General features: G+C 40.9%; 1 protein-coding gene across 3 annotated transcripts in view; it reads left to right on the top strand.

Annotated features, from left to right (window-relative positions):
• The window catches only part of LOC105492165 (serine/threonine kinase 38 like), a 113,342-nt gene that overhangs the window by 33,300 nt on the left and 63,636 nt on the right, over positions 1-16,406 (top strand). Inside the window, exon 1 of one of the 3 annotated variants that reach the window (XM_011759148.2) lies at positions 649-783. The exons of 1 other annotated variant lie outside the window; for it this stretch is intronic. The gene's annotated coding sequence lies outside the window, so the exon portion shown is untranslated. Of the gene's footprint in view, positions 1-648; positions 784-1,959; positions 2,020-16,406 lie in introns of those variants that run through there. One more of the 3 variants, XM_071072006.1, reaches the window with a different exon arrangement.

The raw sequence follows: 16,406 nt of genomic DNA, 5'->3' as shown, positions 1-16,406 counted from the left end.
CCTTTTGGGTCATCCTATAGGGGAGTGCTCTTCTGCACAATTCTCAAATCCTAATGATAAAGCAGGCCAGTGCTGTCAGTTATTTTAGATTTTCCAAGAAAACCCAAACAGGTTTTTAATGTATTTTTTGTGGCATTTCCAAATCCTAGTTCCTTTCCAGTCTCTGGAGTCCCCTCATGGTGAAATGGAGGCATCAAGGAACCTGGGTGGCTTCGAGTCCCCACAGCTACCGACTGAGCAACTTAGCTGATCCGTCTTTGTTGACCACTGTTTCCCCATGTGAAAAATGTGTGAATTCTCTTTCCATTTCTAACATTCTTTGCATTACATTGTTTGAAAAATTCGGATGACATTTAGAATATGACTAATGTCGCAACACACTAGGCCACCCTCAAGAGAGGCCTGAACAGGTTTTGAGTAAAAACGGCAGTGAGGTGAGGCTGGTGAGATGGGAAGCGGTGAGAATCAACTCCCTCAGAACTAGTCTGAACTTCACCAGCCAGAGATGGGTGGGGCCGGGGAGAGCGGCGTTGACGACAGAAGACTACTTCCGGTTGTGGTGCGTATGACGTCAGGGCGAGTCGGACCGACCCAGCCACCGAGAAGCCGAGAAGGGAGGGCTCGCGAGAGTTCAGGGAGGCCGCCCCGAGATTCCGGCGAGGCCGCGGGTCCCACCTCCCGGGGGCGGGGCGAGGGCGGAGCGGGGAGAAGGGAGCGGACGGGCGCCCGGCCGGCTGCGGTCCGTGCGGAGGCTGAGCCGGCCGCGGGCGCGACCGGAGGCAGGTGAGTTCGCGGATGCGGCGCTCGGCTGGGGGTCCGGGCTCGCCGCGCCAGCCCCAACTCTGAGAGCAGGAGGAGATCTTAGGTGTCTTTGAGTGTCCAGGGAAAGCGGGGCTAATTCCGGGGCTGGAAATGTCTCCGGGGAACCTGCGGCGACGGCCTTGGCCCTCTTATTCCCCGGGGTGATACTGGCCCCGTGTGTCCGGAGAGGGAGCCTCGCGCCCGGGAAGGAATCTTTGTCCTTCTCTCTGCTCCTTTCTCCTTCCACTCCCCAGCCCCAGAGCACCCCACTCCGGGTCCCCGCCTGGGCTTCATAAACAATAACAAATGTCTCGGATCCTCTCCGGGTAGCCCCAGCGCTCCCGTCCCGTGCCCTCCAGTCTATGTCACCCTGAGCCAGGATCCGAGGCATGGCTCTTCAATTGTGGGGGCTGTTTGTGTACCGTTCCTAAAAACTGATGCGTCAGATTGCCAAACATTTCTCAAGACAGACTCAGGAAAGCCTCCCAGCTCCCAGAAGCCACGGAGTGCTCAAAACCAGTCTTAGAGTCTATCTTTACCATTGCACCCGTAGCCCCTTCCTTTCAAAATCATTTTCTCCCACTCCTTTTTTCACCTTTAGTATCGAGGTCAAACGAGTGGTTATTTGATGTAGGAATAGAAAAGATTATAACCAATTGAGTAGGGCACGTTTCACCTTTAAAAAGTTGCCAGGTTGACAGCAAAAGAACAAACTTTATTTTCAAAAGCAGTGGCCTTTCCTTTTACTGGTGCTGCTTTTGTTTTGTGGAATAGCTTTTCGGGTTCTAAGTTTGGAGGAATGATATAAAAAGAAATGGAAGGTGGGGGGAGGGCTAGTGGCTCTGAAAGTAGTGGCTTGTCCAAAAGTAGGATGCTGTTGTTTCTCACTTGATAAAATGCAGAACCAACGCTCTTGCCTATTTCACATAACTTGTGGTAAGTTTTGAGAGAGGCCACTTAATCGGAAATGGCCTGACTGTTAGCTTATTTTACCGCTCAAATATGAAAAAACAGCTTTAAGTGATTTAAGTTCTACCTCTTGATTGTAAGATGGGGATTGATGAGTGAGATCCTTTTTGGCGCTGGGGCTTGCGTTTGACCGGTCTCTCTACTTTAAGGCAGGGTCTATTGTACTTAAGCCTCTTTTTGCTTCCTCAGTACAGATTCCTCAGTACAGATTCTTGAAAGTTCTTTGTCTCAATCATCTGTGTATATAAGGTACTGTAAACCTCTTTGAATTTGGCCTTTCTCTCTGTGCCTCAGGATATGTAAAACAATTAAGTTTATTATACTCTCTCCCCAGTGGCTGAGAGGTATTGTATGTGAATTAGCCACCCTTGTGACTATTTGAGGAGAGAGAAGTTAGTCTAAAATATTATGTTAAATTATGATATTACATAATTTTATTGCATAAGTTCATCGAACTACTTACATCTGAAAAATCCTGATCTCAAAAGAGGTACAATGAATTAAAAAATGCTTTGGTTTGACCTCACTTAGCTTTGTTTTCTCCTTGTTAAGATGGCTGATAATGTTTCCCATTTGGTTGGGATGTGTTTAGAATGAGAAGCAAAGTTGGGTGTAGTTTTTGTACTCTTTTGAAAGGCCCTGCCACTGGGAATGAAAAAATTAGACTTAGAAAACCCACATTAAATAGGAGCAGTTCTTCTCTAGCCATTTGCTCTTGAGTTTGTTTTAAAATAAGTCAAAGAATAGAGACTAAGATGATTTGTGCCAACAAATAGATGTCCTTGCCAGTTTTTATGCTGCAAACTTGATTTCTAAAGGTAGGACACTATAAGAACAAAGGAAAAATTGGACTTTCTAAAAAATGATAACAAAGCAATGGACTCAGTTCAGCTCTTTGCTTTCAGAAAAGTTCTGTTCTCTTAAATGTAAGGAGAGCATCATTGTGTTAGTGAAATTGGATAATGCCCTTTCGAAAGTGCCTCCCCAGTGATCCAGGATAAGTTGCAGACTTTTTTTGGTGTGTGTGACACTTTTTGTTAAGAGAGAGAGCACAAATCACAGCCAGAAAGACTTGCATCTCGATGTATTGTTAAAATGCTTTTATTTTATGTAAATAGTGTAGGATGAATCAAACAAGCATATTGTCATCTAGCATCCTTAGGATTACATTAAAATCAGCAGATGGGCAAGTTACGATTAGGTTAGACTTGACATATGCAGAAATTATGCTACTGTATTTTTATATTAAAAGCACCATTGTCTTTTTGAATGAAATAATGAAAGCAAGCTTTTGAGACATAACTTTTTTTAAAAATTAAAAATATATCTTTGGTTAGTAGTTTAAAAACATGAAGCATATCCTCCTCTTATTCCCCCCAAAATTTTTGTTTAAGTCTTAAGAAAGTATTTAGCAAGGTATGACCAGTACTTAAGTGCACTGGTTGCATAAGCCTTCTGTCTCCAGGTAAAGGTTTGCTAATTGACAGGGTATTATTGTTCAGAATCTTTAGAGGGAAAGAAATCAAAGGCAGCAGTGAACAGTGTTTGCTGCTGTGTACTCTCGGACGAACTGTGGCTGCTGTCTTCAAGGAGATGTGATCCAGTGGGAGAGAAATGTACCTACCCAAATAAATACCATAGAAAATGTGTTTTATGAGGAAGCCAAGGAGGGAGGGATTAAATGCTACTAGACCAATTAAGGAAGACTGAAATAGGAAAAGGCGTTTCTGTGGATGATTTAAGTGATCTAGTCATATGATAATGATGATAAGTAAATATATAATGCTGCTTCCTGCTACACCCTTTACATGTACTACTTACTTGCCTGGCTTTAATCTTCACAACAACTGTATGGAGTAGGTATTTTTATTTTTCCCGTTTTGTAGATGAAGTAACTGTGGTATTAAGGTTAGATAGCTACTGAGTGGTAGGACCAGGATTCTGACCCAGGCATTCTGTCTTGTACCCTATGGCGTGCTTAACTGCAATCCATATTTTCTCTCCCATTCATGATGGTCTTCCTCAGGTCTGTAGTTTCAAAAACTTGACTTGGGAAATACGTTCTTCTGACATCTAAATTTTGGGGTCAGTTTTCTAGAAACAGTTCCAAAATAAGGAACACCCAAGTAAATGAGTTATTTTTGACATGTTATTTTAATCCATTTTTGGAAGTTATTCGTGGTACAAATTAAATATAACTATTGAGTGGGACTTTTTAATAATTTTGACTTATTACCTGTAAGTACTCATAAGGACTTAGAAGTGAGAAGTTATTCCATATTAACTCTTTTGCTTAATGGAATGTTTGAGTCATTGTATATTTTGTCCTGTAATTATTATTTTTTTAAAGACAGAGCCTCACTATCTTGCCCAGGCTGGACTTGAACTTCTGGGTTAAAATGATCTTTTTGCCTCCTAAGTAACAGGCACTATAGGCCTGAGCCACTGTGCTTGGCTTTGTTCTGTATTTTTTTTTTTTTTTTTTAGACAGAGTCTTGGTCTTTTAGGCTGGAGTGCAGTAGTGCGATCATGGCTCATTGCAACCTCTGCCTCCCAGGCTCAAGCGATCCTCCCACCTCAGCCTCCTGAGTAGCTCAGACTACAGGTGTGCACAAGCATGCCCGACTGATTTTTAAATTATTTGTAGAGACAGGGTTTCATTATGTTGCCCAGGCTGGTCTCAAACTCCTTGGCTCAAGTGATCCTGCTGCCTCGGCCTCCCGAATGTTGGGATTAGAGGTGTGAGCCAATGTGCCCAGCCCTGTTCTGTAATGTTTTAAACCACTTGGCACTGAATAGTTTTGGGGTTGAATTATGAAGTTGAAATTTAGTTAATGATTGAATGTTGGTCTCAGCCCTTTTAGTTTATTTGCATGAATAGCTATGCTTATAATGGCAGAAACAGGGTGAATAGAGTGTTGTACATGTATAAAATGATAGAAGTTCCATCACTGATACTTTCTGTTGGGGCAACTTTGACAGTTCTTTGGGATTGTGAAATAAAAGGTGCTATAGAAGTGAGCAGTGTCTTGTGTAAATGTCCACCTGATTTTATTTATGAAGTTTCGAGAATAGTCCATATTTGTTGTTTAAGAATTGGAATCACAAATTCAATTGGATTTAAAGGTTAGAAAAAAAGTGTATCTAGGCAGGGAATGCAGCAGGTGAGCAGTGGGAGAGGTATTGCCTACCTTTTCCTAACTGTCCAGCAGGATCCAGACTCTTCAGCTTCTTTGTCAGTGCCCGCAGTTGACCGTACTCGTAGTTTAAGTACAGCTCCAGAGTCATAGTCTCTGTGAACGAATATAAGTATCCTCTACTTGACTTAATGGGGTAGGTTCTAGAAGACACTTGTACTAGGACAGTTGATGGTTGATGAGTTTAAAACCTAATGGGAAAAGTAGCAGAACTAAAGCCAAGATTTAAAGCATGTGTATTTGTATAATTGAAATAAGACAAAGATGGCAAAACAAATTGTAAAAGTTTTTTTTAAAAACAGGCCTTAAATTAGTAGTGATGGTATATCATTTCCATTTACCATGCCCTGATTGGCAGATCTTTAGCCCATCACTTCATGGAGATACTTAGATGTCGACTTCGCTTTGTTATAAAAAGTTTACAGGTTCTTCTAAGTACAGGTAGTTTTGGAAGATTGTCTTAGTAAAAAGGTGTGTGAGTTGGTCTATCAAAAGGAAACCAGTCATACTGTTACCTCCTTGCTAATACAATTTTGGGGTCATCTTCTCCCACCAGGAATAGTTAGTCTGCACTGAAAATCCATGGAGGCAGGTAGCCTGCCCTTAGATGAGCTCTGCAAGTCTTAGGGAAGACCTTAACAGTTATAGGTCATGTGGTGACCTGATCATTCACTGTGGTATTGTACAAATTCAAACAGGCCTGGAGCCTTGGCAGTTGTCTGTGGTTTGTGATGATAACACTTATGCTTAGCTTTTATTTATTTATTTATTTATTTATTTAATTTATTTTTGAGACAGAGTTTCACTCTTATTGCCAAGGCTGGAGTGCAGTGCACAATTTCGGCTCACTACAGCCTCCACCTCCTGGGTTCAAGTGATTCTTCTGCCTCAGCCTCCCAAGTAGCTGGGATTACAGGCATGCGCCACCATGCCCAGCTAAGTTTTGTGTTTTTAGTATAGATAAGGATTCACCATGTTGGTCAGGCTGGTCTCGAACTCCGGACCTCAGATCATCCACCCTCCTTGGCCTCCCAAAGTGCTGGGATTACAGGTGTGTGTCACTGCGCCTGGCCTATGCTTACCTTTTAAATTCTTAACAGCTCCTTGCCTTTCCCTGAATTAACACCGAATCAGTTGGTAGCCCAAATTGTTGATTCTCTGGCCATTTATACAGAAGGCTTCATGTTTTCCTTGCCTTTTGCTGATTCTCATTGATTCCACAGGTCTAGAATTTGTACGTTATAATATATAAGTCTCTGATCCCATATGCACAGATAACATCCATTGTTTTCTTACCTCTTTGAGTTATTTACTATCTCTACAGCTGATTCAGGAGATTTTATTCCTCTTTTTCCTGATTCCTGGGACACTTTTACTGCTTTTGCAGTTCCTGAATAGGTTGGAGTTAATAACGTTTAACATCACAAATCAACCACAAATACAAGACACCCGGAATAAAGAACAAGATGGCAGAAACTAACATGAGAGCATGATAGCTAATACCGTGTCTTTTTGGCATTTGGGGTTGCTGTGCCTTTGCTGCAGAGTGTAGCTTTCGTTCTGTTATGAAAGTTTAAAAAATTGAGTTTGGGACAGAGAAGCCTCTGTACACGTTCATAAGCACTTTTCAGGGGCCTAGTTCTTCCGTTACCATTCTGCTTTTATGAATACAGTTATTGCTGTTCTGCTTTTATGATCTGGAGATTTTGACTACATTTCTCTTGATTCCTCACCAATTCTAGAGACACAGTAAGTAATCTGTACATTTAATATGAAGAAAACTTTGTGTAATTTATATTTCTTAAACTTTGTCTCCCGGTGGTAATATATAGATTTAGCTCTCCGAATATCATCTTCCCCTCTTCAATGTTCTTGATTCCTTTGTCTTTCTGAAAGTCACGCATTGGGGAACAGGTCTAATAATTTTGTCAATGCCAGTAACCACTTACCGCTTACAATGCACCAGACATAGTGCTAAGTACTTTGTATATATTATCTCATTTAATCCTTATAGCAATCCTGTGAGTTATTATCTCTACCTACAAATGAGGACACTGGAGCTTAGAGAGGTGAAGTGACTTGCCCAGGGTCACACAGGTAGACCATAAGTGGTAGAGTTAGAAGTTGATTCTTCAAATCAGGTTTGCTTTCTCTTATATTGCATTATTTTACTACAAAAACTTCTCCTTTTCTCTTTAATTTACCTCCCTCTTCTAGTCCCACCCCAAGTTTTCTTTCTTCTCTTTTCTCCCCTCCTTTTTTGATAATTTCCCCTTTAGGAGTTGTTTGCAGTTTTGTATGTCAGACATAAATTCTCTTGGGAAAAGATGCAGAAATAATTATATTCTGATTTCTTATAGAGAGGGATTTGCTCTTAGCACTTATTTTAAGAATAATACCAGGAGCCCTTTTATTTATATTACACTTTATAGTTTTATGAAGCATTTTTACACATTTCCTTACTTAATCCTCATACCAGTCACGTGGTATAGGCAGTGAGGGTATGACTATTACACCTATTTTCAGGTAAAGAGAGGAACTCAGATTAAGTGACTTGTCTGAGATCTCAAAATAATAGACAGAGCCTGAATTTAAACTTAAGTCTTTCAACTCTAATATAAACACTTTATTTAACACACTGGTCTTCCTTGTAGAGTAAAAGCTACTACAGGCAAATTGTTCACCAAGGGCTCTACAAAATTAGTTGGTGAGGCAAGGTTTTTGCCCTCAGCGATTACGGTGCTGAAATAAATGATATAATCAAATGTTCTGACTTCATTTAAACCAATTAGGAGTGGGGAAATATCATTATAGCATGGCATTTTCTAAAGTTTTAAGCCTTGAGCTTTGTTTTGTTTTGTAAGAATTGAGAAGCTGGAATTTTATAGTTCTGATTTTTAAATCATGAAATGTTAAAGTCCTTAATTCTTATTGTCTATCTCATTGTGTACTCAACTGCTTACATTCTAACAAAAACAATTATGATAAAAGAATAGGTTGAAGGGAGGACAGACATAAACAGTGAAATTAAGGAACTGGGAATCCTAACAAGGGCTTGTTGAGGTATCTTACAGTAGCACTTTTGTAGAAAATTGAATATGATCCTTAAAAGAATGGATAAGCTGCAAGTACTATTCACTTCTGGAAAGTGATAATATTTGAAAGCTCAGACAGCTTATTTAATGATCCATTTTTGACATACTATCTTGTACTAGTGTCTTGTTTCATTAAATTTTACTAGCAGTGTTCATTTTTACTTAGTTAGGCCTCTACCCACTGACCTGCTCCCATTGTGGAAACAACCACACCATTTGCCCCTTATGGCTTTTCTGTATTTGGCAGCTGAGGCTGGTTGCTCAGTTTATTGTAGTACTAGGGAGCTGCCCTTTGTTGTGTTTTTTACAACAGCGATCCATTTCATTTGGACGTTTTCGGATCTGGTTGAGGATGTTCTCCATATGTCGACTCTTATCTGGCCAAACAGAATAGACTTTTTCTATTTTTGTGGCTAGAGTGGAAAATTTTAGGACTGAATTGCATGTATATGACCCATTGATATTCTTAATACTGGCAAATCCTAGAGGAATTACAGACTCATAATATTTTAGTGAGGTTAATCGTCATAATGCATTATTTATCAGCTATTTGCAGGGCACTGTGTTAGGTACCATGGCAAAATAGAGACAAATAGATGTCTGGCCCTCCATTTAGAAAAGTTCAATCCAGTAAGACGTATAACGTATGGGTACAAATAACTGTAATTCAAACAAAGTGATAACGGAGTAACAGGGTACTGTGGGAGCAAAGGAAAGGGAGATTGCTTCTGGCTGGAGAGATTAGGAAAGCTTCCTATATGAAGTGAATTATGAATTGACCCTTTCAGAGTGAAGGACATGCCAGGCAGAGGGATTAGCATAAATTGGGTGTATCTGTACAGCACCTGGTAAATTCTGTTAATTATCTACTTCTCTTTCTGCCCTATTGTATTTGAACCCATTGAACTTAGAGAACTGATGTTTGCCAGCCTTTCATTCTCTACTTCACCACCTGCTCAACTTGGTACATTTACTTAGAGTTGTAAGTGGCAGTAATGTATATGGAGTGAATTCAAGGAAAGAGGGACCAGAAATGGGAAGACCAGTGAAGAGACAAATGTAAATAATCTAGGTAATAATAATGAAGTTCTAAACTAGGTGAGATTGGGAAGGAGAGACTTGCATGGATGTGTCTCTCCTTTCTAGTGAAAGAAGCTAGGGAGTTCTTTCACTGTGAATTGTACACAGAGTACACACCATGTGCCAGGAGATACGGAAAGGGAAAGACGCAGTGCTCCCTCAGAAGCCGGACAGGTGACTGGAGAGCTACATTCACAGGGGTAGAAATAGCTGCAGTCAGGAATAGCAGCTGTCGTGAAAGAGCAGTAAGAGGCACACCTAAGGGAGAGGGGCACCTGCTTGGGATAGTGAGAGAAGCTTTCCAGAGATGTGTGAGTGTTTGAGCGTAGACTTGAAGGGTGAGGAGGAGTTTTTCAGGCCAAGAAGCCTTAGGCAGGTATTATCACATAGTGATAAAGACACTGAAGCATATTAGGGAGCCACAGGAACCGGAATTGTTGCCATGATGCTGGACAGGATCAATGAACTTTTTATTTGCTGTGTATTTATATTTATCCAGCATTAGCACTCTGAGCTTTTGTAAGAAAGTGTTTCTGTTGCCTCTGGTAGCCTATTGGAAGCACCTCTTCTGTGCTTCCCACTCCCAACCTGGAGTGCAGTGCTGCTGATAAATTGTCCCTTGCTTCCATTTTGTGAAATTAAACAGAAAAAGTAAAGATACCATCAGCTAGAGAGATAAAGAGAAAAGTAAATCCACTGAAATCCTTTTCTTTATTGAAGCCTAGAACCACCAAGGTTGTTGTATAAACAGAATGCTGCATCAAAGCACAGCTTCGAGAGCACTTGACTTGAGGGAGGGGATTGTGGTGGGGACATGATTATTCACCTTTCCCGTAGGGTTTTATGAAACTTTAAAAAATTTCCCAAGACTGTAATACCTAATACTGAAGTCCTTTTATTTTAGTTCTAGCCTTGATTCTTTTCCTCTTCTCTACTCTAAGCCTTATTATTTTAAAAAAATAACACAGTTTGATAACTAACATGATCCTAAACTTCAAATGGTGTCAGACATCATCTCTGGTCTTCCTCTATCCTTGTTTGGTCATTCAGAGACCTGTACCTGCAAATCGTAATTATAAACTTTGTATGTAATCTACATTAGTTTGCTAGAGCTAAAAAGCACTACAGGTTTCTTTTTTACATAGATTTACTTTCTACAGTGGCTTTTTTTTTTTTTTTTTTTCCTGTCCTGTGGATTGGGCCACTGAAACAGAATATAAAGTCGTTTTGTAAGGACAACCAAAAAGTTAATGGTAGTCTGTAATTCAAATTATATCCATTGTATTTCTAGGCCAGGGGTTGGCAGCTGTGTTGGCTTTAGTGGCATTACTGGTAGTACTAAAAGATTATGGGCACTCTCAGGAGGAAAGTGAAAGGAACAGGAGGAGAAAAAGCAGGCTTGCGGGGTGGTGGGAGAGGCATAAAGAGGGGGCAGGAGAAAAAGTACATATGGTTAAAAGAGGTCAAGTACCTCTCACACCTATTCCAGGTACCACTTAGTGGGACCAGTGCCATATTTAAGGATTAAGTTGAACTCCCAGCAGTACTGTCTGAAAATACTCTGGTTGTATTTTTATGCCAAAAATGGCAGTTTGTTTTAATCAAACATTTGTGGATTTAATTTTTAAAATTGTGTATGGACCTGTGTCTCTCTATTTTTAGAATTGAGCAGAAAAGGAGACAGAAATCAGCATACTTCAAATATCAATGAAAATTATAGGCACATTTCTGAAATGTAGTTAAAGCTTTAAGATCTAAATCCATAGATTAGCCCCATTGTATAGCCCAATTCAGGCACAAGGTGGCAGAAAGTAAAGGGCTGAATAGCTGAGAACGTGTGTTTGAATTTTTACTGTAGTAAAACTGCATTTTCATACTAACCAGGAGTGTAACTGGACCCACAGAAGGAAAAATAGGGTGAAGAAATTAGAGCCTGTGCTTTCCTGTTCAAGTACACCAAGTACTCTCTCCCTTTCAGAAAACATTATCAAACAGCAAAAAATGTATTTTTTAGAACTTACACAAAATATTGGACTGATGAAGCCAAAAACGAAAATACTTATGATTTTAGCTTTTCTGTAATAGTGGTGAAAAGTTATTTCTGATTGTAAGAAATACTGTATTGAATTGAAGTTTTTGATTGATTTTCAGAGTTGAAAGATGCATTAGAGGTCATCTAGCCCAACTATGTTGTGAATTCCCTGTACATCATCTCCAGCAAGTGGATGTTTAGTCTTTGCCTAAATATTTATGAACTTGCCTAAAGACAAGGAACTTAACAGATCACAAGATAGCTAACTTTCATTCCCTTAAATGGTTAATGTGCTCTTTTGTCCCAATCCTCTTCTCACTCCCTGCACTGTGAGTGTGGGTGATCTTGTTTGCTCTGGTATCTTCAATAACTGCTCTGCAATGATGACTTCCAAACCGGTATATCTTGCTCAGGTCCCCCTCCTGAGCTTGAGACCCCATTGTCCATCTGTCTTCTAGATACTCGCCACCTTTGGTATGTTCCATGGATAACTTGGATTCTGCTCTCCCAGAGCTGACTTTATCTTCTCCCTTCCCAGAACCATTCCTGTGCTCCTTAGCTTTCTCAGTGCATGGCGTTGTTCTCTATTTGGTTCTTAAGCTGTAAACCCAGAAATCACCCTTGACTCGTTCTTCTTGTTTATGACTGACAGCTAGTCATTTTTTAGGTCTTCCTTAACTACGTCTTGAATTCTGCCTTTGCTCTTCCTCCAGTGCCAGAATATTCATTCAGGTGCCCAATGATTGAACTAGCCATCTTTCCATGCTTCCAATCTTGCCTTCTTTTGGTCCATCTTCCATGTGGCTGCCTCAAGGACTGTCCTAAACTTGAATCTGATTATGTAACTTTCATCCTTAAAATTTATAGTGACTCCCCATGGCCTCTTCCGGGCTCTTTAGTGTGACACATGAATTCCTTTTTGTTTTCCAGCCTTACCTTCCATCACTCCCCTACTCATCTCTCAAACCACACTGAACCACTAGCTTTCTTGTACCTTTGGTCTCACACACTACTTTCTGGAATGCCCTTTCCTATACTTTTTGGGTAATTCCTGTGCTTTCTTTGGTATTCTGCTTAGGCATCTCTTTCAGGGAGGCCTACCTTGCTTGACCTCTTACCTTCAGCAGGGTTAGGTGCCTCTCCTAGGTTTTCTGACAGTGTCTAGTATGTATTTCTTTCATGTTTTTTAAATATCCATACTACAGTAAGAGGTAATAATGTTGGGCATTGACTATGTGTCAAAACTTGTTGAGCATTTGCTATGTGCCAGGCATAGGACAGTGCTAACTGGAAAGTGTTTCCTTATATAATTTTCAACTGGTTCTCATCACAGAATTAGAGATAGTTTTTTTTTTTTTTTTTTTTTTTTTTGAGGCAGAGTCTTGCTCTGTCACCCAGGCTGGAGTGCAGTGGCCAGATCTTAGCTCACTGCAAGCTCTGCCTCCCGGGTTTACGCCATTCTCCTGCCTCAGCCTCCCGAGTAGCTGGGACTACAGGCACCTGCCACCACGCCCAGCTAGTTTTTTGTATTTTTTTTTTTAGTAGAGACGGGGTTTCACCGTGTTAGCCAGGATGGTCTCGATCTCCTGACCTTGTGATGCACCCGCTTCGGCCTCCCAAAGTGCTGGGATTACAGGCTTGAGCCACCACCGCGCCCGGCCTCTAGAGATAATTTTATGTCACTGCAAGAGTAATGTTTGAAGATGGCTGTCTTACATCTTCTCTCTTTCAGGCTAAGTATCTTCATTGAATTTGTTCAAATGTGGATTTCAGACCTTTTGCCTTCCTGGTCACTGCCATCCGTGTGTTTTATTTAGTTTTCTCTCTTAAAATATGTGGTTCCATTTTACATCAAATGCAGTTGTCATAAAGAAATGTAGGGCTTCTCGGATGGGTAGAAGCTGGATACGGATTGTCATATTTAAGGTATAGACCTCACTTATTTAGGTCCTTAGCTGTGAACATTCTTCTGAACATTTTCCAGAAGTCATCAGAATTATGGGAATTTACTTATATTTAGCAAGTGATGGAGAGACTGACATAAAACCAAGAATGCCAGTTAGTGAATATATTAGTATAACTGTGAATGGAATGGCAGCTTATGGTTGGATGAGCACACTCTCATCACTATAGGAGAATCTACAGGGGAAGCCAGCCCTTCTAATGAAATGGGTAATCTTAATGGGGAGTGTCACTAAGCCAGGATAACCCGATGGAGAGTCTTTATAAGGATGCAGCTGTCCAGCGCCGCTCTGGGGATGTGGTCAGTGTGCTTTCACCTCAGACAGTGTTGGGGGCACATAGGCAAAGTCTTCCTTGTTAAACTCCCGCTCTCCCCACTACCCCAGATTAATATAACCCCCTTCTGTCAACATAGTTGACAAGGTTTCAGCTTTCTTAATTCACTTTCCAATCCTCCCTACCAGAAACTACACCCTACTCTCTTTTGACCAGACTTGGGTATCCCCAGCCTTTTCAGTCACATATTTTCTTGGAATTACTTATGGTTATGGCTAAATTCCATCACTCTATTTGATTCAGGCCGGTATTACTCCCAGAGGATGACTTAATTTTCAAATTATGAGGACATTTATTTTGCCCTTCGTATGACTATAGGGCATTACTAAGTATTGAATAACTTCAGATACGAGCCAGCTGGTACAGTGTAGAGTATGGCATTCACCTTCCTTGTGCATGACTTTATTTACATGTGTGTGTCAACTTAGCCTAAGATTAAGATTGGATAAATTTTAGAGGCAGCCATTTCACACTTTAATTTATGTCAAGCTTTTTTTTTTTTTGAAGTGGAGTCTTGCTCTGTTGCCCAGGCTGGAGTGCAGTGGCACAATTTCAGCTCACTGCAACCTCTGCCTCCTGGGTTCATCTGGTTCTCCTGCCTCAGCCTCCTGAGTTGCTGGGATTACAGGTGTGCGTCATCACACCCAGCTAATTTTTACATTTTTGGTAGAGATGGGGTTTTACCATGTTAGCCAGACTGATCTTGAACTCCTGACCTCAAGTGATCCACCCACCTCTGCCTCCCAAAGTGTTGGGATTACAGGCATGAACCACCATGCCCAGCCTATGTCAAACTTTTATTTGACAAAACTCTTTAGTGTTTTTTTTTTTTTTTTTAAGTGTAATTTAAAAAATATTTTAATAGAGACGGGATTTCATTATATTGCCCAGGCTGGTCTTGAACTCCTGGGCTTAAGCAGTTCTCCTGCCTCTGCCTTCCAAGGTGCTGGGCTAGTTGCCTTTTTGTGTGTATATTTTGAGACGGAGTCTCACTTTGTCACCCAGGCTAGAGTGCAGTGGCATGATCTCGGCTCACTGCAACTAACTTCCTCCTCCCAGGTTCAAGTGATTCTCCTGTCTCAGCCTCCCAAGTAGCTGGGATTACAGGCACCTGCCTTCATGCCCAGCTAAGTTTTGTATTTTTAGTAGAGATGGGGTTTCACCATGTTGGCCGGGCTGGTCTCGAACTCCTGACCTCAGGTGATCTATCTGCCCGCCTCAGCCTCCCAAAGTGTTGGGATTATAGGTGTGAGCCCCCGCTCCCAGCCTAGTTGCTTTTTTATGTATACAACAGTTTTCACAATTTATATTTAGCATTTGATTTTTTTTAACCCAAATATAATTCTTTACATTTTCTCTTTTAAATTTTATTTATTAAAGTTAATATTCTGTTAAAATTGTTTTAGATCTGACTCTGCTCTCTTTTGTTTCATTATTCTCTCCAGGTTCTAGTCATCCCTACATTTTGATAAGGATGTTGGGAAAAGTTTTGTCCAGATCATTGGTAACACTATTGCCCAAGCCCAGTGAATACTGCAGAACTTATTTATGAGCATTCTGAGTTTTGTTGTTTAATTGGTTTTGTATACATGTTACTCAGCCCGTCTCTCTTTTCGTCTCAGAAAGAATTGGAGAGTGGAGCTTGTTAAATACCTTTCAGATAATCACATAGATTTGTCTTATAGCTTTGCCAACAAAAGAAATAAAGTTACTTGGCAAGACTTGTTCTTCCTGAACCTACACTGATTCTCAGTGATCGCCCATCTTTGTCTATTCAGAAACTGTTTTTTATAATCTGTTCTAGGATTTTCTTCGGGCTGAATGATAAACACGGAGTTAATCTTTTGCCATGTTCATATTCTTTTGTTGTGTTTGTGTTTTGTCCTCACTCTGAAAGATGGAGTACTTTGTCTCCCGTCTTAACCTCTTTGGTCTTCCTTACTTGTTAAAGAGTTATTGTAGCATTCAGCAGAATTCTCATGCAGGCTCACAGTACACGACTGGTCAAGTCAGATTTGCAGTGTTGTCGGGGGCAGGTCTTTTATGGCCGCGTCACGTGTCACGGGCATCAGTTCTTTCATCCCAACACGCCAGTTTTTGCTGTCGTTCTCCTAGACTAAGAAGAGAGGCAGGGCTTGAGTGATGGACACTGGACTGGACGTTCTCTTTAGAAAATAGGCGTCATACCTACCTCTTCAGGTGGAAATATGTAAAAGGTCTTTGTAAACTGTGAGGGGGTATTCGAGTGTAGAATTTTTAAAAAGCAAAATAGAAGGGTTTCTTTCCCTTTTTTTTTCCTGTCATGTATTAAGTACAGCATTTCCTTTAACCAACATATTCAGCCTTTTGTGTATACCAGGCCTTTTGTAAACTTTCTCTTCCAGATATAAATTCAAAAGTCCCTTTTGTAGCCCTTAATGATTTTCTTTTTTTTTTTTTTTGAGATGGAGTCTTGCTCTGTGGCCCAGGCTGGAGTGCAGTGGCGCGATCTCAGCTCACTACAAGCTCCGCCTCCCGGGTTCACGCCATTCTCCTGCCTCAGCCTCCCGAGCAGCTGGGACTACAGGCGCCGCCACCACGCCTGGCTAGTTTTTTTTTTTTTGTATTTTTTTAGTAGAGACGGGGTTTCACCGTGTTAGCCAGGATGGTCTCGATCTCCTGACCTCGCGATCTGCCCGTCTCGGCCTCCCAAAGTGCTGGGATTACAGGCTTGAGCCACCGCGCCCGGCCAATGATTTTCTTAAGTTCAGCTCATTGTGGACATTTTACTTCCTGATACCATCCTGTGTTTCTTTTACAGGCATCCATGTTACGTGTCCCTCCTTTCTTTTTCTGTGTCTTTGAAAATCTGAGTTCATTGAAGAGCTCTTTGTGCAACCAGTCTTTTCAGAATCTTCCCATTTTCTGTCATTAATATCCTTTGCCTTTTATAGC

This window comes from Macaca nemestrina, chromosome 10 (genome assembly GCF_043159975.1).
Source record: "Macaca nemestrina isolate mMacNem1 chromosome 10, mMacNem.hap1, whole genome shotgun sequence".
NCBI lineage: Eukaryota > Metazoa > Chordata > Mammalia > Primates > Cercopithecidae > Macaca > Macaca nemestrina.
Note: the sequence above shows the minus strand (reverse complement) of the source record. Positions and strands in the feature narration are given on the sequence as shown.